The 22,609-nt window shown below is 43.4% G+C and overlaps 1 protein-coding gene across 3 annotated transcripts in view; it reads right to left on the bottom strand.

The window, feature by feature from the left end:
- Window positions 1-22,609, bottom strand: part of large2 (LARGE xylosyl- and glucuronyltransferase 2) — a 121,526-nt gene that overhangs the window by 50,944 nt on the left and 47,973 nt on the right. For all 3 annotated transcript variants that reach the window (XM_026145177.2, XM_080300662.1, XM_026145339.2), the window contains exon 2: window positions 18,385-18,485. The gene's annotated coding sequence lies outside the window, so the exon portion shown is untranslated. The remainder of the gene's footprint in view (window positions 1-18,384; window positions 18,486-22,609) is intronic.

The raw sequence follows: 22,609 nt of genomic DNA, 5'->3' as shown, positions 1-22,609 counted from the left end.
GTTACACACTCAGTATCTTAGAAAGTCAGACTTTGCACTGTCAAAACTCATTTTATTATGCATTTTCTTTCATGATTGACAACAGCTTCTAACAGCCAATCCAGATAATTCTCTCACTCATGACAATTTCAACAAGATGTTCACGGTGCTGACTAATAGGAGCACAGAGCGCCCTTCCAAGGCGCAACAAAAACATGCAAACAGTCAGACAGCCTCTGCTGTCCTCTCGGTGTGAGCAAGTCCTTTTTGTTTTGGTTTTTCCCCTTTGATGGGATTCAGCATGATGGATTTAGTATGTCACACCGTGGCTGCCTAAGCCCATCATACCTATTTCAAGACGGCTCAAAATCCATGCCTGGTTAATTTACACAGGAAGATTAGCCACCACAGCAAGAGCCAAGGGTAACTGGAAGGCTGGTAGTTCAGTCTGTGTGCCAAAAAAAACCTCGGGCATTCACTGGAGTGTGAATTATAAACAGAAAGCACTTCAGCATATGTATGGGTCAATGTTGTAGAAGGTGATTTGAGTACTCAAGTAAAGGGTTATCTACCAGCTCTGCTTGGTACAGATGGTTGTTCTGTTTGTGGCATTCCCAACACGTGATGCTAACAGGGAAGTTACAGAGTGCCCTCTGGTGGGAAAACTACACATCAACACTCATGACCTGGAGAAAAGCCCATTAAACTCTGATGTAGTTCAGGAAGCAGTTACTATTAGCCAATAATCAATTGGTTGGGCTTTAGTATTATTATAAAAAACAATTAAAACAAACACCCACTGCACAGTTATTAGTTATAGAGGCCACAGCATTTTAGCATTGCTATTGAGCTAAACACACTAAACACTGTTGGAGCCAGCCTCCAGTGGGCAGTAGAGGAAATACCATTCTTTGTACTAGCTTTTCAGTTACATCATTCATAATTCTAATTCGAAATAATGTTGTATGGTATTTTGTTCAAAACGCTCATCCCACTGGGAAATTGCGTCGTTGAGGCACCAAATTGAATCCACTGTTTGCTAGAAGACTAATGAGAGCAAAGATAAAACATTAACCTACAGACCAGACCTTTCCTGGTGTGTTATTATTTACTGCACATCAGGCTTTTCTGAATGTGTGCTCATTGCACTGTGATGTCATGAGACCTCTGCTGGCTTCAGATAATATGGTGAGTCACATGATGCTGTTTGTGTCCAGGACACGTTAATGCTGCAGTGACAGAAGCTCCCTCCTGTTTTCAGCCTTCAATCATTGATCAGTTTGAGGTCTGCTCAGGACAAACTCAATCGACAAAATCAATGTTTCGTCAGAAGTCTGCTTCCTGTGGTTATTCTGTGATTAACTGTCCTTTAACTCTGAACATCCTGGTCAATATTATTCTTGAACATTTAGCAATTAATTTTTTGTAATTGTTCTCCAATCGTGGTCTTACATTTCCAATGAACTGTACTTTTTTTTCTTACTGGGATAATTATAAACTGGATTATAGAACTCTTTGTTTGTATAGAAACAGGCCACAACACCAAGAAAAGCACAGTGGGGGGGACTGTGGAGAAGGCAAACGAACTTAACAACTTCTTCAACAGGTTTGACCAGCCCACAACCCCCCTCCCTCACCTTCACTACAGAGTCCAATCCCCACTCTCCTACCTCCCTCGCTTCCCCCCCTTCCTGACACCATGACACCCCCCTCCTCCAATCCCTCTCTCAGCAGCAAGACATCTCCCCCCCTCCCCTCTTCCCAAACATCTCCCAGTGTCACAGTGGATCAGGTCAGGAGACAACTGAGGAAGCTTCGCCCCAGAAAGGCAGCAGGCCCAGACAAGGTGTGTCCTAGGATGCTAAAGGCATGCGCTGCTGAACTTGGGGAGCCGCTACAACGAGTCTTCAACCTCAGTCTGCGACTGGGGAGAGTGCCCGCCCTATGGAAGACATCCTGCATCGTCCCGGTCCCCAAAAAGAACCGGCCCAATGAGCTGAATGACTTCCGACCGGTGGCACTGACGTCACATCTTATGAAGACTCTAGAGCGGCTCTTCCTCAACCTCCTCCGACCACAGGTACAACATGCCCAGGACCCACTACAGTTTGCATACAAGGCGGGTGTCGGAGTGGAGGATGCCATCCTGTACCTCCTACACAGAGCCCACTCACACCTGGATGGGGGAAAAGGCACGGTCAGGATCCTGTTTCTTGACTTTTCCAGTGCCTTTAATACCATCCGGCCCTGTATACTTCAGGAAAAACTGAACAGGATGGAGGTGGACCCCTGCCTGGTGGCTTGGATCTCCGACTACCTCACCGACAGACCACAGTACGTCAGGCTGAAGGACATCACGTCTGACACAGTGGTCAGCAGCACAGGAGCACCACAGGGAACTGTGCTGTCCCCTCTTCTCTTCACCCTGTACACCTCTGACTTCTGCTACAACTCTGAATTATGCCATATTCAGAAGTTTGCAGATGACACGGCCATCATGGGGTGTATCTGGGATGATCAGGAAGAGGAGTACAGAAGTCTGGTGAGGAACTTTGTCGCATGGAGTCACACAAACCACCTGCAACTCAACACCTCAAAGACTAAGGAACTGGTTGTGGACTTCGGGAGGTCTAGAGCAGGTCCACTGCCGGTTCAGATAGAGGGGGAGGAGGTGGAGGTGGTCAACAAGTACAAGTACCTCGGGCTGTGGGTGGACAATAAACTGGACTGGTCATGCAACACAGAGCACCTGTATAAAAAAGCCCAAAGCCGACTGTACTTCCTCAGGAGGCTGAGGTCTTTTAACATCTGCAGGAAGCTCCTGAGGATGTTTTACCAGTCGGTGGTTGCTGGAGTACTTTTCTATGCTTAGGTGTGCTGGGGGAGCAGCACAGCAAAGAGGGACTCATCCAGGCTGGAGAAACTGATCAGGAGGGCTAGCTCTGTGGTCGGCATGAAGCTGGACACTCTGGTGACAGTGGCAGAGAAAAGGACATTAAAGAAACTGATGGACATTATGGACAATGCCAGACATCCTCTGCACACGGCCATAAACAATCAGAAGAGTCTGTTCAGTGACAGGTTGCTTCTCACAAAGACAAGAACTAACAGACTTAAAAACTCCTTTGTCCCACACGCCATCAAACTGTTTAACTCCTCTCTGGAGGGGAGAGGGAGGGGAAACAGGAGGACAAAGGAGGGGGGAACAACTAAGCTGTAGTGCCTCTTCACCTCACTGTGCAATACCTTTTGTGCAATACTTTTGTAAATAGTCAACGGTGCAATAGACTCAATACTTGAAATGTGCAATTCACTTGTATTTTTATTTTTATTCCTATTTATTCTATTTATCCCCTTCGTATATTTTATTTATATTGTCTCTGTATTTATATATATGTGTGTGTGTGTATAACTCTGTAACTTCTGTCGGTGCTGTGCTTTTTTGGAAATCGAATTTCCCAGAGGAACCCACCCGAGGGATTAATAAAGTTCTATCTAATCTAATCTAATCTAATCTAGAAGGCTGAATTCTTTTAAGTCTTGTATGAAGAATTTGTATCAATTATTAGTGTGATTATGCAAATAATTCTTTGCACTGTAGGTGCAAAGAATTATTTGCATAATGATCGAATGTATCATTTTCCAAATACAATTTTCACATCTTCAAATTGAAGGTTGAATGAAATGTGAATAAAAAGTGCAAAAAACCACAAATATTTTACTTTTATTTATTAACGTATTACAGAAAAAAACTGAGCCAGAGTTGTCAGGACCTGTGGGTCCTACACAGCACATGCTTTTCTTTTTAGAAACTGCTGTTTACATGCAAACAGAGAAAGCTGCTTTCTTCTATATCTGATAAACTGCAGTTACTGATTACTGCTTCTGTGCCTCACTGATCTTTCCAAAGCCGAAGTAGCAGTTCTGAAATGTTAATGTGATCTTCCTGTAAGCATTAACCTTGAATTAATGTGACTGCTCATTTGACTTATACTGGATGTGACTTACAGTGAACTTTGCACACATATTTTTATCTGGCTAACCTAAACTAGTTTGCTTATTTCTAGATCAGTTGTATTCTTTGACTTTACTAGCTGTGCAAGCTCCACAGTTTAAAATATTGCTTACTTATCGTACAATAGGCCTTTGTGCAGTCCCTCAATTCATCTCCTACCTGAAATAACCTATTTTAGCTCCTCTCTCTTTAAGGCCACCCTTAGGGCTACGGTTAGGTTAGAGCTTGGTCACAAACAGTTCAAGAAATTTGAAGATGCTCCCTTTTAAATCAAATCTTTTCACTCACATTTTGGCCCAACTTGGTCTTTTCTTTCATCTTCCACATCTTCAGTGAACCACTCTGTGGTAGCGTTAGGCTCCATCCTCGATGGGCGGGACCAGAGATCACAGAAATTTAATATTCAGCAATTTCATGCAACTACAGACAAAATAACTGCTGGTGACACCAGGCCCAGTTTCCAGGTGAGGTAATTAAGCAGCTATCAGAGAAATACATGATACCGACACATGGTTGACACATGACCTTGTTGTAAATATATACAAGAGGGTTACCCAGGCAACAAGAGCCTGGAATATCTGCAAGCGACCAGCTGTGACCGATTCCAGTGTGGACACAGCTTTAGGGTTAGGATGCATCTTACATACATAATAAAGTTTAGTTGTGTGAAACTGATTTTTCAAACCAAGAGTCTTACATGCATTTACATTCAGTTATATCGGGTACCTGAAAATGGCACACTGTATTAAGCATCAGCACCCAGAAACATTAAATTGTGCCAACTTTCTTCTGATTGGCTTCTGATTGGCTAAATCACATGATTTAGTGAGTCCACTTGGGTTCCACTGTAAGGTTGGGCGATATGTAAAAATCGTCAGTCCAATAACCGATGACAGGCGATATATTCACGCATGAGCAGACTTTTTGATTGGCGGAGCAATGTAATCATGCACATGCGCGTTTACAACACAGAAGAAGTCCAAACATGGACGAATTAATTGCCAAATTGCACCCTGGAGGAGAGGGCGCAGATAGAAGTGGACTGTTAGCTCAGCGAGGAGGTCGTAGACGGAGACAATCCATAGGTTTGATGGAAAATGCATGAAAAACGTTTCCCATTGATGTCACACATGGCATGGAAACATCTGTGTATACCGGCCACGAGCACGCCTTCAGAACGGCTAATATCGTTAACCACCTGTGCATGCTGCTAAAACCTGATAAATTTAAATTTATACGTTTTGTTTGGAGGAAATATTTGACCTTTTCTTGTTTGTTTCAGTATTAATGTATCTACTTTTTGGATTATTCATTTATTTATTTATTGCATTGTGATGCGCCAAATCGCACAAAAGACTTTATGTCTGAGATTTTTTTCTTATGTTCGCTGGAAGAGACATTTCTGTTAGCTTCAACGAACATTATTAGCAAACTTGCTCATGGGCAAATAAATAAATCGCCTTTGTAAAAATGATCGACGATAGCCTCCGCCTCGTCAATAGTCGATATATTCGTCCAATCGGCCAACCTTATTCTATTGACGGAAAGCTTGCCATTGGACAGCGAGCGAGACAGTCTGCCATTTGTGGCTATGACTGCGCAGATGTTACAACCACACACGCTCCCAGGCAGTGGATCTCCAGCTGTCCATGTCCAGCCTACAGAGTATAATCCAGGTCTGAGGTTTCTGCTCTGATATTGTGCAGATCCAAGATCTCAAGATCTCCCTCTTTGGCCCTGCTGAAGATAAGCATCCACCGCTGTGACAGTATATATATCATAGCAGAAAATAAAGACTAGCACAATAGGTTCACTTTCACCATAGAAGACAAAGCTCTGAAAGCAGTCACATGAGCTGTGAAGATTTAATCTTTTTCTCTACCAGGCCCAATATAATAAAAACGCTCAAGGTTAACGCATTATTACTCTGTTTGAAAGCTGCATCATGTGTTACCTCATCAGTGAAGAGTACAATCTTCCTTTGCACTTATTTTCACTCACATTAGCACAAATTATGTAACAGCAGTCCAATGCCGAAAAACCATGAAATGTAATTTCACCCCGCCCCCCTTCGGCCGCTGATCTACGGGAGTCCTGTCGCGTCCCGATGAATCACAAAGTGCTGAGAGGCATTCCTTTCAGGAAACGTCAGGATGTGATTTTGAGATTGCAGCAATTCCTCAGTTCAAATGAGAAAAGAAGAGAGAGAAAGGGAGGGGAAGAGACTATTTAGAGAGGAGAAGTGGAGGTAAATGATTAAGTATAGTTGTGAGTTCATTTTCCCAGCAGAGCCCGGGCTCCATTTCTTTCCATCAGCCAACAGAGATTTATCTCTCTGACAGCAAGGGGAGTGTGTGTGTGTGTGTGTGTGTCTGTGTGTGTGTGTGTGTGTGTGTGTGTGTGTGTGTGTGTGTGTGTGTGTGTGTGTGTGTGTGTGTGTGTGTGTGGACAGTGAAAGTAGGCGCTGTGAAGAGAACGAGTGGCTCACATCCATTAATAACAACTTTTCACTGTAAGAATCAAATGTTGTCGCTCTCAATCTTCGTTTGTCACTTTTACCCTCCTTCAATCTTCTCCCTTCATTTCTCCAGCAGTCACAACAAATGTAGTAGATGGCTTCATGGGAGGGCGTCATCATTTACTCTCAATGAAGAAGAGGACAGCAAGGCACAATGGAGAGGCGGGCAGGAGTGGCGTTCACAAAGGGACCAGTTTTCTTTTCAAACTGACTCGCGTGTCTTTTACTTTTCAAAGAATCAACGTGGAGCTGGTTAGGTAACCAAAGAGAAGTTCATCTGATCATTAATATTTGCCTTTTTCAGGATCACATATTTTGCCCTCAAACAGATGTTTACGTGCTTTAACTATAGTTTTCCTGTCACAAGCTTCCAAACAGGCAAAACTGTAAGAAGCATTGGGCTAAAACCTAAACCTCGATGGGTTTGCAATAACCTTGTGGATATTTGAGATTAATGAAGTTATTCACACAAGGTCACCATAATGGTTGGTCACGCTACAGTCTCACAATTTCTTTTTTTGTCTTTCAGCAGCAAAATAACTTCAGTGCTAACTGTAATGTTAGCAAGCTGCATGGGTAAGGTGGAAGCAATGCAACGTCTTAGCAGGACAGTGCTCTCAAAACTGTAAGCAGTCCACTGGGGCCTCAGCTCCTCATATCCTATCCATTAAAGTTATATAAAAATTTAACAGTGCAAATGCAAATTCCTTGCTGACAGTTTAACCAAAAGGCATTTCCAGTGGAAACTGGCCGACATATCCTCAGCATAACCATGTATAATATCCACAAAACTTAAAAAGAGGTTATACACACACAATACGGTAATATTATGTTGAAGCGCAGTACGTATCACTCCGCGAGGCTCCTGCCTACGATAGCCGTAATGCTCCGACAATCCATCAAGCAGTGCGGCTTCATAGCTTAGCAAAGTCGCACTAAAACATTTGACAGATTTTCGAGCGCCGTGTACATCAAATCGTTTCGAGGTCAGTAAACACAACCAGAGTTCATACATAAGGCACACAGGATTATAAGGGGCTCTGTCGATTTTCAGAAAAATCGAAGGATTGATTTTAAGTGTGCCGTATTTTCCAAAAAACATGGTAATAACGACGGCCCGCTAGCATGCTCTACCAGAAATAGTGCTTTGTTGTGTATCTGGCGGACGAAAGCCAAACCAGTTCCACACCACTGAAGCTGCAGCATTTTACAAACCAGTTCTGGTTCATCCGTTTCATTCAACGATCCACTTTCCCCCTTCTCATTCTCCGACATGCTTTTTCCGCCATGTGCGTATGAAAACAAAGGCACTGCGCATGCGCGTTTTACCCATATTCTATCGCGATATTTCATTTTCTTATCGTTGCCCAACATTATACCGGTATTACCGTGAACGGTATGATATGGCCCAGCCCTAGCTCCTGTCAGTACATAAAAATGGCCAACACAAACTAGACAATGGAGTGGCATTAGGTGTTGGTGACATGGTTACCAGAAGAAAACGCCGACCCTACCAAAAGACCTTTAAGGAAAATAGGAGATATGATTTGAATTTGTGTTAGCAAATTTGCAACCTTTATGCTCCATAACACACTGTACCGATAAAAGCATCCAGTTAAAGAACATAAAAAACATGTGATTACAGATCAGTGCAGGTAATGTCTAGACTCTGCTGGATGGCACAGATCCAAGTGTAGTAGAAGCTGTGTCACTGCAGGAATAGCATCTGTCCAGGCATTTAGACTACCAACACTCTGGCTTTATTGAAAAAAAAAAAAAAACAGAACCCACAGGGTTCCACAGTCCAAGTAATGTCAAGCACCATCTGTGATCCAAATGCAAACAATGGGAGTGTTCCTCTACCAGAAACAGATGATTTATAAACCTTATAATGCACTGGGCAATAAAAAAATCCAAGTAAAATAAAATCAAAGCAACCTATAACCTCATATATATACACACACATGAGGTCAGTCCCTAATTTGAAGCCTTGGTTGACCTTTGCACCCTGTCCAATACCCCTGCGGCAGAACAATGGAATGTGTCCTGGGAACCCAAACACAAAAGACCCCACCATAGCCCAGATGACCCCATCAGCACACCACATCACTTCTAATGTCTGCTCTGATGTCTGTTATCTGTCCAATCAAAGCCAAGTTTTAATGGACAGAGGTCGGGGGGACTGACCTGTGGTCACATTATTTCACCCCTGTTCACCTCTGTCTCTCCACCTTCAGCACACCATATCACCAGTCTTTGGACAGCTCGTGCGTGCATGTGTGAGTGTGTGTGTGTCTCAGCTCTCATCTGTGGTTGCAGCAGAGCACATCAATCGTTCATCGGTCAGCTTTGGTGTCACATTTCTGCCCACGGCAGGTGCACACACTGACCTGACAGTCGTGCACATTGTCACAGTAACAATGATCATAATGTATGACATGCTTGTGATGCCACATGCAGTGAGAAAGCAGCCAATTGTGTCGTTACAATGACAAAAAAATGTGCTTTCTTTCTTTCTTTTCCTTTACTTTGGATTTTAACTGTGATTCCATACAGTTTCTGTTTCATTGACCACATTATCTCCTCATTCATTTAGGAATCCTTAGTGGTAGCAATTGGGAGACTTGCTTCTAAAATGACTGTAATGATACAGAATATGGTGCGGCCACATTCTTCCTGACCGCTTGGCTCCGACTATGCACCTTTTTAGTTTATTGCTTATTTTCTGCTCTGGTTTACAGTCCAAAATCCTCTAGTTTTATAGTCTACGACAGCAGATCACTTGTAAACATCGGTGACAAGGTTGCACATTTAATCTTGGACACTTTTAAACTTGACCCATCCTGGCTGCCAGAGATACTACACACAGCGCGGACAACAACAAAGGATGGGCCGCTCATCCAAGGCGTAGAACAAAGAAGCGCCGGGGGAAACGCGGAACAGACTGAGACATCGCACACCACTGCCCAGCATCCTACTGGCCAACATACTAGTAGGATGCTAGGAGAACAAGCTTGATGACCTAAGAGCAAGAGTCACCTTCCAACGTGACATGAGGGACTGCAACATTCTGTGCTTCACGGAGACATGGCTGACCCCCAAACATGCCGGACCAGGCCGTAACTCCGTCGTATTCATTCTGTGTGCTCCACGCGGACAGAACGGCAGAGTCGAACAAAACCAAAGGTGGAGGAGTGTTTCAGGGTAAACAGAAAGTGGTGTGATGCCAGGACCATTTCTACTCTTTCCAGCGGCTGCTTGCCACATCTGGAATTCCTGAGCATTAAGTGCCACCCTTTCTATCTGCCCCGTGAGTTCATCTTGGTCATCGCCATGGTCTACATCCCACCCCAAGCGGACACAGGTATGGCTTTGTCCGAACTACATGATGTGCTGAGTTCATTTCAAAACAAGGACCCGAGCGCAGCCCTCATTGTAGCAGGAGACTTTAATAAAGTGAACCTCGGACAAGTCATGCCAAACTTCTACCAGCGTGTCTCGTGTTTGACGAGGGGGGATTGAATTTTGGACCACTGCTACACACCATACAAGCAGGGCTACAAAGCTGTCTCACACCCGGCTTTTGGGAAGTCTGACCACAACGCCATCTTCCTCACTCCCCAGTATAAACAAAACATACAGAGGGAAGAAGTAACCACGAGGGAGGCGAAACGTTGGTCTGCCCAATCAGAAGCTACGCTACAGGATGCACTCAACGACGTAGACTGGGACATGTTCAGAGCATGCGCAGTTGACAGCAATGAGTTTATGGACGTAGCAGTAATCTTCGTTAATATGCTAGTGGAGGAGATTATCCCCACTGCGAGAGTCGCCACATTCCCGAACCAGAAACCGTAGGTGGACAAATTGTGCTGCAGTGAACACCAGGACCGCCACCTACAATGCGGGTCTCCCCACTGGCGATATGAGTGCCTACAAAGCGGTCTCATACGGCGTGTGGCGCGCGGTGAGAGATGCCAAATGCCGGTACGGGGAGCGCATGGAGTCTCGCTTCCACCAGGGTGACACACGGAGTATATGGTACGGACCACGCACCATTACGGACTACAAAGCCAGGGACACTGCGCCGATCAACGCAGACTCTGCATTCAACAATGAGCCAGGCGGCTAATGCTAACTACCGCCTGACTACCGAAGACAGTGACGTCATCAGCGAGAGACCGGTGATCAGCATCGCGGAGCATGACGTCCGAGTGGCATTGAGTAGAGTGACCACAAGGAAAGCGGCGGGGTCAGACGGCATCACCGGCCGTCTGCTGCGCTGCTGGGCTGACCAGCTAGCAGGTGTGTTCACTTCCATCTTCAAAGAGTCCCTGGCCAAGCCTGTGGTCCTAGGGCTGTGCGATATGACCAAAATCTCATGTCCCGATATAAGAATTCTATCATCCCGGTAACGATATAAATCACAAAAATTTAACATTTTCTGTAAATTCTGTGAATCTCGGGCAGCTTGACTTGCGGGAAGTGTTTCCAGCTGCGCGTCATGTATCTGGAGTCCAGTGTTTTAACCGATGCATGAAACTATACATTTTTAGACACAAGTTGTAACGGCCGCCATTTTCTTTGTATTTATTACACGGCGTGCTGCGGGGAAAAGCCTGTTCTAACGTTTGAGTCTAAGGTTTATTTTTTAGCACCTGGCGGCTCTTTTTTACTTCTCATCCGTAAATAATCTGCTCTTTCACGTGACTCAGTTTAAGTCTCAACAGGATCTTGAGCTTTATTGTGAAAGGTTTATGTGGAACATAAACAAGCGGACACGCGATGCTGTTACCGTCATTGTTGCTAACCACAACGCATAAAAACAGGCGCTTGTCTGTCCGTAGTGTGGTTATATTAAATATAAGAGAAAGAGAGAAGTTTAAGAAATTAACATAGCCACTACAGTGACCATCAAAACCATGAAAAAATATTACCGTAAACAGTTTATTTTGCGACACCACGAAACAAACGATAGCGTAAAATGAAACGATAGACGTTTTTATATCGTCATCCGATATATATCGTTATATCGAACAGCCCTATGTGGTCCCCACATGCTTCAAAGGATCCGCCATCATCCCGGTGCCCAAGAACAGCAAACCCTCATCCCTGAACGATTACCGGCCAGTTGCACTGACCTCGGTAGTAATGAAGGTGTTCGAGAGGCTGCTGAAGAACATCATCTCCTCCTCCATCCCAGACGGTAAATGGTAAATGGCCTGCATTTGTATAGCGCTTTCCTCAGTCCCTAAGGACCCCAAAGCGCTTTACACTACATTCAGTCATTCACCCATTCACGCACACATTCACACACTGGCAATGGTAAGCTACATTGCCATTGCACGTAACGATCTGGCACCTAATGATGTGGCAAACATAGTGTTATAATCAATCAGTAAACTCGTACCTTAAAGCAACAGGATTATAGACCTATTTTAATTGCTTTAAAAAGCAGGAGCAGGTTACGTTCATTAGTCTTATAATCTGTAAAGTTTCTTTTTTTTGGATAAGACACTTTTGATCTCTGACTTTAGCCTTTGAGGCAGTGAATCCTTCCAGGCATCATTAACAACTTCTGAAAAAGGGACCAAAGAGAGAACGGTCGAAAGGACAACCTCAAGGAACGTCCCAGGTCGTTCCCTAAGCAGCAATCTTCAAAGCCAGTGCAACAAGGCACTTTTTAAACTTTGTCAACAACTGCACCAATAAAAAGGAAGGAAAATATCCGAGTTCTGGGGTAAAGAGTACGCTAAAGGAGAAAGTGAGACTGATTTAATGGTGATCTGGTGAGGGCTGGAGGAAGTGCTCGAATCATGGCTTTAAAGTATCTTTATCTATCAGCAGATGAGGCCATAAATTTACCATAAATTACATCTTTTGGATTTTTAATATTAACGTTATGGAGGTGCCACTTACATGCTCTGGGTGAAGAGCTGCAGTTTATAAAGGTACCACATGTCATTTGGTTTATCAAGTGGAAAATTATTGTTGGTTCGTTTTAAATTGGAATGGAAACGCCTCCAGATGCCGCCTACGCCCCTCAATGAAATATCCTGAACACACACGCAGGTGGAGACAGCACCCCCTCGCTAACTCATCCAACCGCTTTATGCGTTGTGACGGAGCTGACGGCGCACTGGCACATCCTCTCGTTTCGCACAGACTTCAGAGGCAGTTTATTCCCAAAGTCTAAATAACCCGAGGGGTAAAGCAGAGGGAGGAGGACGGCACAGTAATCAGGATGAGAGGAAAAATAAAAAAAATAAGAATTCAGCGAGTCGTTCTCCTTCTGTTTCCTCTCACTGCAACCAGCCTGAGAAATTAAACCTACACATGGAACACAAAACACAGAGGGCTTCATGTTGACATGATGGTAATTATGTTTCTAAGAGGGGGGAAAAACAGAAGAAGGGAAAAAAGGCTAATCGAAAGCAAAGCCATTTTGCAAGTGTGGACAGGGATTTGGGCAAGTGGCTGCGAAGATGCCCGAGCTGATACCGGGAGAAAAGCTCAATCAGCTGGCCAAAAAGTCGTGAACGCCTCCTTTTCATTTCAATTCATTTCTGTTTTAGTTTACCTCTTATGAGTAAGTACATGGAAATAAATGGTTGGAAGAAAAAACCTCCAATAGACAATCAGGAAAGAGCAGAAAGCAGACAGGACAAAACACGCACAGGAGAGAGTCCCAGTGTTGCCAACTCGTCAGTCAGGAAAATCGCTATTGGTTGTCCTAAAAGTCGCAAGAAGTCGCAAAATGACGCCATCGCCTAATTTCCATAATTGGTCATGCTTACATTATTGTAACCTACGTTGTAGGAGAAAGAAATAATACAATGAGAGAGACAGAGTAAAAAACATGCTAAAAGCACTTAGAATATATTTAGAACTACACATTAAATTTCTTTTTGCAATTATCATTTTTTTAACATCTCAATTCCAACCCTGCTCCTCTATCTGGACTTGGGACCAGGAAAAGTGAAACAGGCACTCTGGCGGAGTTACACACACACACACACACATGGACGTGTAGGGGTGAACATCTCCAGCTCTGTTTTTTAAAGAAAAATCTGACAATAGAAACATGTCAGTTATCTGACCAAGTGAAAAATAACTGTATGGTTTACACATGACACGTGACTCCCTAACTGCTAATTAAATTCAAATTTTCAGAGACTTAAACTTAATTCTGTTAAATGAGCACTATATTAACTATAGTTAGAGGTCAGGGAGCAGGACTGATGTTGTTTGTTAGCTAGCTCCCACATTAATGTTGCAGCTCTTTTATTAGCCATAGCCGCTACCTGAGAGATGACCAATATGGGTAATTGCAGATTAACATTCATGACAACTGTTCAATACTTTAATGTTGTTGAAACAGGAGCTAAAATGCTCTACAGGGAGCGCAGAATTATTAGGCAAATGAGTATTTTGTCCACATCATCCTCTTCATGCATGTTGTCTTACTCCAAGCTGTATAGGCTCGAAAGCCTACTACCAATTAAGCATATTAGGTGATGTGCATCTCTGTAATGAGAAGGGGTGTGGTCTAATGACATCAACACCCTATATCAGGTGTGCATAATTATTAGGCAACGTCCTTTCCTTTGGTAAAATGGGTCAAAAGAAGGACTTGACAGGCTCAGAAAAGTCAAAAATAGTGAGATATCTTGCAGAGGGATGCAGCAGTCTCAAAATTGCAAAGCTTCTGAAGCGTGATCATCGAACAATCAAGCGTTTCATTCAAAATAGTCAACAGGGTCGCAAGAAGCGTGTAGAAAAACCAAGGCGCAAAATAACTGCCCATGAACTGAGAAAAGTCAAGCGTGCAGCTGCCAAGATGCCACTTGCCACTAGTTTGGCCATATTTCAGAGCTGCAACATCACTGGAGTGCCCAAAAGCACAAGTTGTGCAATACTCAGAGACATGGCCAAGGTAAGAAAGGCTGAAAGACGACCACCACTGAACAAGACACACAAGCTGAAACATCAAGACTGGGCTTTCTAAGGTTTTATGGACTGATGAAATGAGAGTGAGTCTTGATGGGCCAGATGGATGGGCCCGTGGCTGGATTGGTAAAGGGCAGAGAGCTCCAGTCCGACTCAGACGCCAGCAAGGTGGAGTACTGGTTTGGGCTGGTATCATCAAAGATGAGCTTGTGGGGCCTTTTCGGGTTGAGGATGGAGTCAAGCTCAACTCCCAGTCCTACTGCCAGTTTCTGGAAGACACCTTCTTCAAGCAGTGGTACAGGAAGAAGTCTGCATCCTTCAAGAAAAACATGATTTCCATGCAGGACAATGCTCCATCACACGCGTCCAAGTACTCCACAGCGTGGCTGCAAGAAAGGGTATAAAAGAAGAAAAACTAATGACATGGCCTCCTTGTTCACCTGATCTGAACCCCATTGAGAACCTGTGGTCCATCATCAAATGTGAGATTTACAAGGAGGGAAAACAGTACACCTCTCTGAACAGTGTGTGGGAGGCTGTGGTTGCTGCTGCACGCAATGTTGATGGTGAACAGATCAAAACACTGACAGGATCCATGGATGGCAGGCTTTTGAGTGTCCTTGCAAAGAAAGGTGGCTATATTGGTCGCTGATTTGTTTTTGTTTTGTTTTTGAATGTCAGAAATGTATATTTGTGAATGTGGAGATGTTATATTGATTTCACTGGTAAAAATAAATAATTGAAATGGGTATATATTTGTTTTTTGTTAAGTTGCCTAATAATTATGCACAGTAATAGTCACCTGCACACACAGATATCCCCCTAAAATAGCTAAAACTAAAAACAAACTAAAAACTACTTCCAAAAACATTCAGCTTTGATATTAATGAGTTTTTTGGGTTCATTGAGAACATGGTTGTTGATCAATAATAAAATTATTCCTCAAAAATACAACTTGCCTAATAATTCTGCACTCCCTGTATTGTACTATGAGGTCTTTTAGATATGATAACAGTGCATCAGTGCTCAGGTCTAACTTGGTGATGTAAATCTGCCTAACCAGACAGTTAACTGTGTGTGTGTTGGCTATCATTCACGATAGCCAACAGGCTACTGCAGCTGCTGCCTGTTTCATTAACAGGCGAGAGAGATTTGAGATATTTACCACCTGAAAGGTAATCTGGTGTCAGACACCAGGTGGTTGTCCTGTGGTGCAGTCTAGTATTATTAAGTCAGGGCACTGAAGACTACTCAAGTAACTGATTAGTGGTGCTAATGATTTTTTCTTAACATTTAGAGTTACAGCTTCTAAACTGGTGTCCAGCAGTTTCATTTAAGAACTTTTAATAGCATTTTAATATTTAATTATTGCTATCTAATTAATGTGAAAAAAAAACCCCACTGAAACACACCACATTTAACTACTCTGTCCAATCGGGACTGTCAGGCTACGAGCATGAGGTATGGTTGTATAGTTTCAGACCACTGGGATAGCCAACATCTTATTATTTTGCTGCTGCCATTAACAGTTTGGTGGGAAATAGGATTATGACACTTTTGTGTAACTGATGATCTCTCTTTTGTCTTTGTTGTGGGAGGAGCCTTAGCGAGTCCTGATGTCATACTCAGCTTGGGCTGTGTTGTCTTTGGCGAGACGTGGCTGGCAGAGGAAGGTATTCTTGTGCCTGAAAATTGGTTTTTTTTTTTCAAGTGGACAAGAGCATTGCTTTAATGCAACTGTGGCTCATGGAAGGCATCCAGATTGCAGTTTAATAATACAAAGTACTCAGCCTTGTTGAAGTTGCTGGCTGCAGTGCTGGAGGGTGCCCTACCTGGCAGCTCCATTGTCCTACTGGGATATTTCAATGCTCATGTGTGAAACGACAGTGAGGGCTGGAGGTGAGTCATCTAGAGCAGGGGTGTCGAGCTCCAGGCCTCGAGGGCCGGTGTCCTGCAGGTTTTAGATGTGTCCTTGATCTAACACAACTGATTTAAATGGCTAAATGACCTCCTCAACATGTCTTGAAGTTCTCCAGAGGTCTGGAATGACCTAATCATTTCAGGTGTGTTGACCCAGGGTGAGATCTAAAATCTGCAGGACATCGGCCCTCGAGGCCTGGAGTTCCCCACCCCTGTTCTAGAGGAACGGCTTGCCTGATCTGAACCTGAGCAGTGTTGTATCATTGGACTTCTCTGCAAGTCAAAGTTTGTCCTTGATTAACACCATGTCTGAACACAAATGCATTCTTTAGCGCACAGCAGAGTGGCATCAGGACACTCAGTTGCAGGTCGATGATTGATTCTGTATTAGACCTGTGGCTGTGTGTTCTGGACATTTAGGTGAAGAGAGGAGCTGAGCTCCTGATGACCAGCTGGTGAGCAGTTGGGCGGGGACACCCAAAACATACAGAGAAGGTAGAAAAATCTGGCAGAGGCTGGGATCCATAGGATTGTTAATCCCAACTTCAACAGTATTCTGAGGAAAGCTGGTGACATCAGCCTCTGGACATGGACCCTGTTTCCAAACCTCAAGGTAGCTGTCATGGTGGTAATCCCTGAATGGGTTGGTGGACACTGGAAGTGAAGGGAGCCATCAAGCACTAGGACTCCTGGTTGGGCTTAATTAGCCTGTGGGACACTGGATGCAACTGACCTGTGCTAAGAGGCCACGCAGAGTGTTGCTCTGGCAGATGTTGAAGCAAAACCTCAGCTGTGGAGTTTTTGAATGCAAAGTACTTGTACAACTTACTTTGCTTTTCTTTCCAAACAGGACAGAGCTATTACAGCAGTTGCACTAGTTGAAATCTTCCATTTGTAGTTTTTTCTATGCTGGTGACTGTTTCTTTTGTAAAGCTAGACTCGAACCCTTGTAGGCAGATGCTGCCTCTGTTACTTTTTGGAGGAAATGCAGCTTTAAATGCAAGTTTTAAATGTAAAGATTCAAGATGTCTACAGTTTGTGTTATCCACAGACCTAACAGCATTTAACCCAAAACTGCTCCAAGCCAAAATTGTAATTTATTTTAATTTTAATTCAAATCTGATTCATCACCAAGTCCAAACGGCCCCTGATTCAAAAGCTGCCGTTTTTAATTAAACACACTAGTCGGCCACCTGTAAAACTGCAAACATCTGAGTAACATCTACAAAGACATTACTTGTTATAAGTCTGGCACATTAAAATTTTACATAAATGACTAAAAATATGCAGACATCAATTCAAAAGCAACAGCCGAAGAAAAACAAAGTGCTGTGATGCTTCCATTTAGCAAGTCCGATGCTACAGAAAATCATATAACAGTGCAGCATCGATCGTATGGGAAGCTTCCTCAGAGAGCTGCTCCTCTGAGCTAAATTTGTACCCAAACTGCTTCAAGCACACATAAATAATTTCCACTGCAGCTCTATTAAGAGGAAGAAGAAGAAAAATAACACCATGTGACAGCCACAGGGGATAAATACCTTGGATGCTAATTTACACAACATAATTATGCAATGACCTTTGTGATGTGGGACAACATGTTCTAGAGGTGTTTGCTGGGTAAAGCACCACAGCTGCTGCTGCTGCTGCTGAACATTTTAGATTTCCTGTCATGTCACACAAACAAGACAACAGAAAAAAAATATCACAAAACCAGTCACGTAAACGCACATGCACAGGAATCAACAAAGAGCCAAAACAATACATTCACCAGTTCCAAGCAGCTCATCTCTGGATTACATCCAAGAATTTGTGAATCTGGTCTCTGAAGATTTCTCTGCATCTCATCAGATATAAACTGAATCCTATTATGTCCCCACACAGCTGATTTTACACCAACTCTTCAGTCGTTTTCTTCAGAGACTCTATGCGGGTCCACACGCACTCACTGAGGGGGTGTTTTACAGGCAAAAAAATATAATTAATTAAAAAGATTCCTCACCAGATTGGCTAATGTAAATCCCCGTGTGGGGTAAAGTGATGAGAAGTGACGGAGAGGCTCTTCAGTCGAAGTCAACAGGAACCATCCGGGGAAGATCCAGTCTGCAGAAATAAAAATAGCTATGAGATGACAGCAGCTGTATGGCAGGACTGGAACAATTACTAATATTCAGACAATCTTATAAGATACTAAAGAATAATATTTTTTTAACAGAAATGAACAGAAAGAGTGAAGATTTCCTCTGAGCTGCTCAACCAAAAGCATCTGAATATCAAACAGCAAAAGCTACAGACTGAGCTGTCAATCACGCAGCAGACAGAGCTTCTCATTACTGTCATTGCTCAAGTTGAAATTCACAAGGTTTTTCGGTTGCCAGCGCTCTGAAACCATGTCTCCTCTGTCGATCAACCTGCACAGGAGTGTGAGGTTGTCTATTTCTTTAATTTGAGGCTAAATACTACATCACTTCCTGTGCATGCGTGGGTTCAGCAGTGCAGCAGCTCGTCTTTTTAAGCAACAAGGACTCCTGTGCCATTTTAAACATCAAATGCAAAACCTTTTCAAAAAAGTCAATAAATAAGCCATTAGTACTAGTTACATACCCTCTTTCTTTGCCCAAATGACATTAAACTGAATCTTTTTGGATCATTTTTAAGACTTTTCAGTCATTTCTACCTCTCCTTTGCAGTGTTTCTTCCGGTCTACTGAAAGCTCTCCAGAACAAAGAAGACCCTCAGCTGCATGGATTTTTCAAACAGTCTTAGCGATTGTATCTCATTTGCCTGTTTACCACAGAACAAATTATTTTCAGTTGAATATTCTTTATAGGTAATAATTTATATGTAGTCATACTGATGGGATATGGTATTTGATGGAGATCTACGGGTACTGTCATGATACGTTTTCTTTATTTGTAATACATGTAGTGCAGCAATTTTTGTTTGGAAATACTAAACGTTCCTTCCATCCATACATCCGCTACCTTCACATGGTGGAGGGGCTTGTGTGTCCCAGGGATCTCATGTTGCCAGGGGGCTTTTGCTCCCTCGTACAGCCTCCCATGGCAAACTGGTTTCAGGTGATGGACCAGACAAAGAGAGGATTCAAAAACCCCTGTGAGTATAAGATCTAGGGAACAATTCACCCTGCCCAGGATAGGGTTACCAGGGCCCCACCCTGGAACCAGGCCCAGGGAGGGTGCCTGAGGGCGAGCGCCTGGAGACCATGGGACATGGGGCTACTACCTGTAGGGTGGGCCCATGCGGCGGCCGGGGTCAGAGACCCTGTTGGGCCAATCACCAGCTACCGAGACTAACGATTGGAAAATGGAATGTCACCTCTCTGGTGGGGAAGGACCCGATCCACCGCGTGAGGTTGAGAGGTACCAGCTCAACGCAAAGGGCTCCAGAACCCTGGAGAGGAGCTGGACTCCCTTAGTCTAGAGTTGCCCTTGGCGAGAGGCGGCAGGCTGAGGTAGGAATCTTAGTATCCCCTCGCCTTGCTGCCTGTACGTTGGAGTTTTTCCAGTGGACAAAAGCGTTTGTTCCCTGCGCCTTTGGGTCGGGGAACATGTCCTGACTGTCGTCTGCACCATTAGACCTGCATTCTCTTAAATGGCCACCAGGGAGCAATAGCTGTAGCTGCAAAAGTGCCCAGACCTCTCTAAACATTTATGGTTTGTTACTTGTTTTGGATTACACTGATTTTAACTGCCATAAATGTAAATTATGTCAGTTTGTTTAATTTATTGTGTTCATTTATGTTATTTATTTTCTTTATTTATTGTTGTTCCTTTTGGGGTAGGAACTAAGGTTCATTCTGTGTTGCACACAGGCCTTTTTAAGTGACGTAAAGGGAAGTAAAAAGCATGTGCAAAGAAGCTAAGTTAATAAGTTAACTAAGGCAGAAGAAGGAATAAATAAGCAGTTTAAAGTAAAAGAAAGCTGCAAAGAAGAAGAAATTGGGAATTATTTTTGTTAAGTTTTGTTCCTGAAGCGGACTCATTCCCTCACGGTTACATGCAGCCAACGAGGTACGTTAACTGTGTTTGTTTATCGCGTATTTGTTAACTTGGGTTTAAATGTTTATTTGTAATATTTATGTTGGTCATTCCGTACTTTTATGTAATAGCAGTTTGACGGTGGATTTTATGGTGTTTCTGAGAAGTTTGACGGAAGAATAAATCCATCAGTGAATGAAGAACCGTGGTGTCGTGTATTAACTGGAGGGAGTGATACTGATTAAAATGCAAACAGATTTTTTCCCCCCTCAGTGTCATAGAATAAGATTCGGAAATAAACAATTGGCTAATGACTTCGAATTCCTTTAGCCAATGAGCTTGTGTTTTCAGTCTGATCCAATCACAAAGGTGACATGAGTGATGTCACAGTAGCCACCGGACCTTTTATACTGTGGAAGTGGGATGGCTGTCTTAGACTAGCTCTGAAGCTACTTTGAAGTTGCTAATGCAAGAGTAGAAGATGACCAGCATTATTCTTGGCCTTGGCCCAAATAACTACATTCTCAAATAAATTAAGCACTTAATAATGGGCCAAAACAAAAATAAGCAAGCAACAATAAAACCACAACGACTTAAAAAAAATGTAAAAAATGAATGTAAATGCATTTTAGGATATCATTTTCCTTAAATTTTTATTTCAGACTTTTTGATCTTTTTGAACTGTATCCATCGTTGCCTTTTCCACAAAGAATGCCTGATGAAAAAGCTCAGGAGCACTGGAATGGATCAATGGTGCCTTCCAATCAGACTGATTTACTGAGATAAAAACATCACGGGTTATTGTTGTGAGGGGTGTTGTGTAAAACGTGACTCCAAGTCTGTGGGCAGGGCTTACAACGGTTGACTTTCGGGAAGGGAACACTGTGGGGTGAAGCTCTGGAGGGAAACAGGGGGACAGAGAAGCAGACGGCAGGAGTGAAAAAAGAAGAGGGAAAAGAATTAACATACACAAAAAAATCTTGTCTTTCTTTTGTCCTCCCTGGCATTGCCTGGGCTCCATCCAGACGGCAGCTCCTCTCTTCTGTTGTATAGAACAGAGGGAGGCGACACGACGCCTGTCAAAAATCCGAGAAATTCTGCCCCGGAGCCCGATCTTAGCCAGAGCCTGTGACAAACAGTCTCCTCGCATGCCGACAGTCTAATCTGCACCAGCATCAACGAGGATGTGGGGGGGCTAGGATCATCCTGAACCACAGGAGGTCCCACACTGTTTTTACTGCAGCTGATAGCTGGAGTGATGCTGTTGTTTGTGTGCTAACAGCCCGTCTGATGGCTCCAGGAGCACAGCCAGATTGGCTCTTAGTGTGAAACAACAGCAGCCATTAAAGCTCCTCCATACGGCCTGGGGCGAGAGGAGCAGGAGGAGGGGGCCATCTACCCCAGACTGAGTCCAGCCCAGTGTGAGAAGGAGCTTGTCTTTTTGTTTTAGTTGGTAGTAAACACAATCAAGGGATTCAGCTTAGTTTGCATGGCCTTAGCTAATCTGATTATTTGATTCTTCTTACAGCAATGAAGATATTTCTGGAAAGAGAAAATGTGCTCTTCTTCCCCACGGCCGAGGCTTAGCAGAGTTTAGCACATGCAAACGCACCGTGGTGCATACTCTCTGTGTGAGTGCACAGACACGGGGGGAGGATCACTGCTCTTATCTGTCACGTGCCAATCTTAAATCCCCAGACACAGACACAGACATTGGGGGGCAGGTAAATTTCCACTGTAGGCATGCCTCAGGGGTCCCCCCACCTGCTGTATAAAAATAGCTGTTGGGTGATTTCTGACCCCTGCATGCGAGAACACACAGAATGCCAGAAATACACATCTTCAGCTTTTTAACATGGACAGTTTGTCATTTTTCAAGTAAACTCAATGTAATTTTTGACTTGACAAAAACTTAAATGCTCATTTAGGCTTTAGGGGAAAAGAAACAAACCATGGCAGTTTCTTAAAACAAATTATTAACAAGTAAGTCAGATGTGTGTTGTACCAGCCTCGAGTACATCTATAAAAAATGCACAAGTTAAGTGAGGCCTTTAAATAAAAACAGACGGAATTTCTATGGAGGCAGCACAATTGATCATTTAAGCAAGAGTTTCACAACTTTTTAAAATAAAAAACAACAAATGCATTCAAGATCAAATAAAATGGCTGTAACAACAAAACTAAAATAAATACAGTGGAAGTGAAGGATATGGATTTATATTATTC

Source organism: Astatotilapia calliptera, chromosome 1 (genome assembly GCF_964374335.1).
Source record: "Astatotilapia calliptera chromosome 1, fAstCal68.1, whole genome shotgun sequence".
In the NCBI taxonomy this organism is placed as follows: Eukaryota; Metazoa; Chordata; class Actinopteri; order Cichliformes; family Cichlidae; genus Astatotilapia; species Astatotilapia calliptera.
Note: the sequence above shows the minus strand (reverse complement) of the source record. Positions and strands in the feature narration are given on the sequence as shown.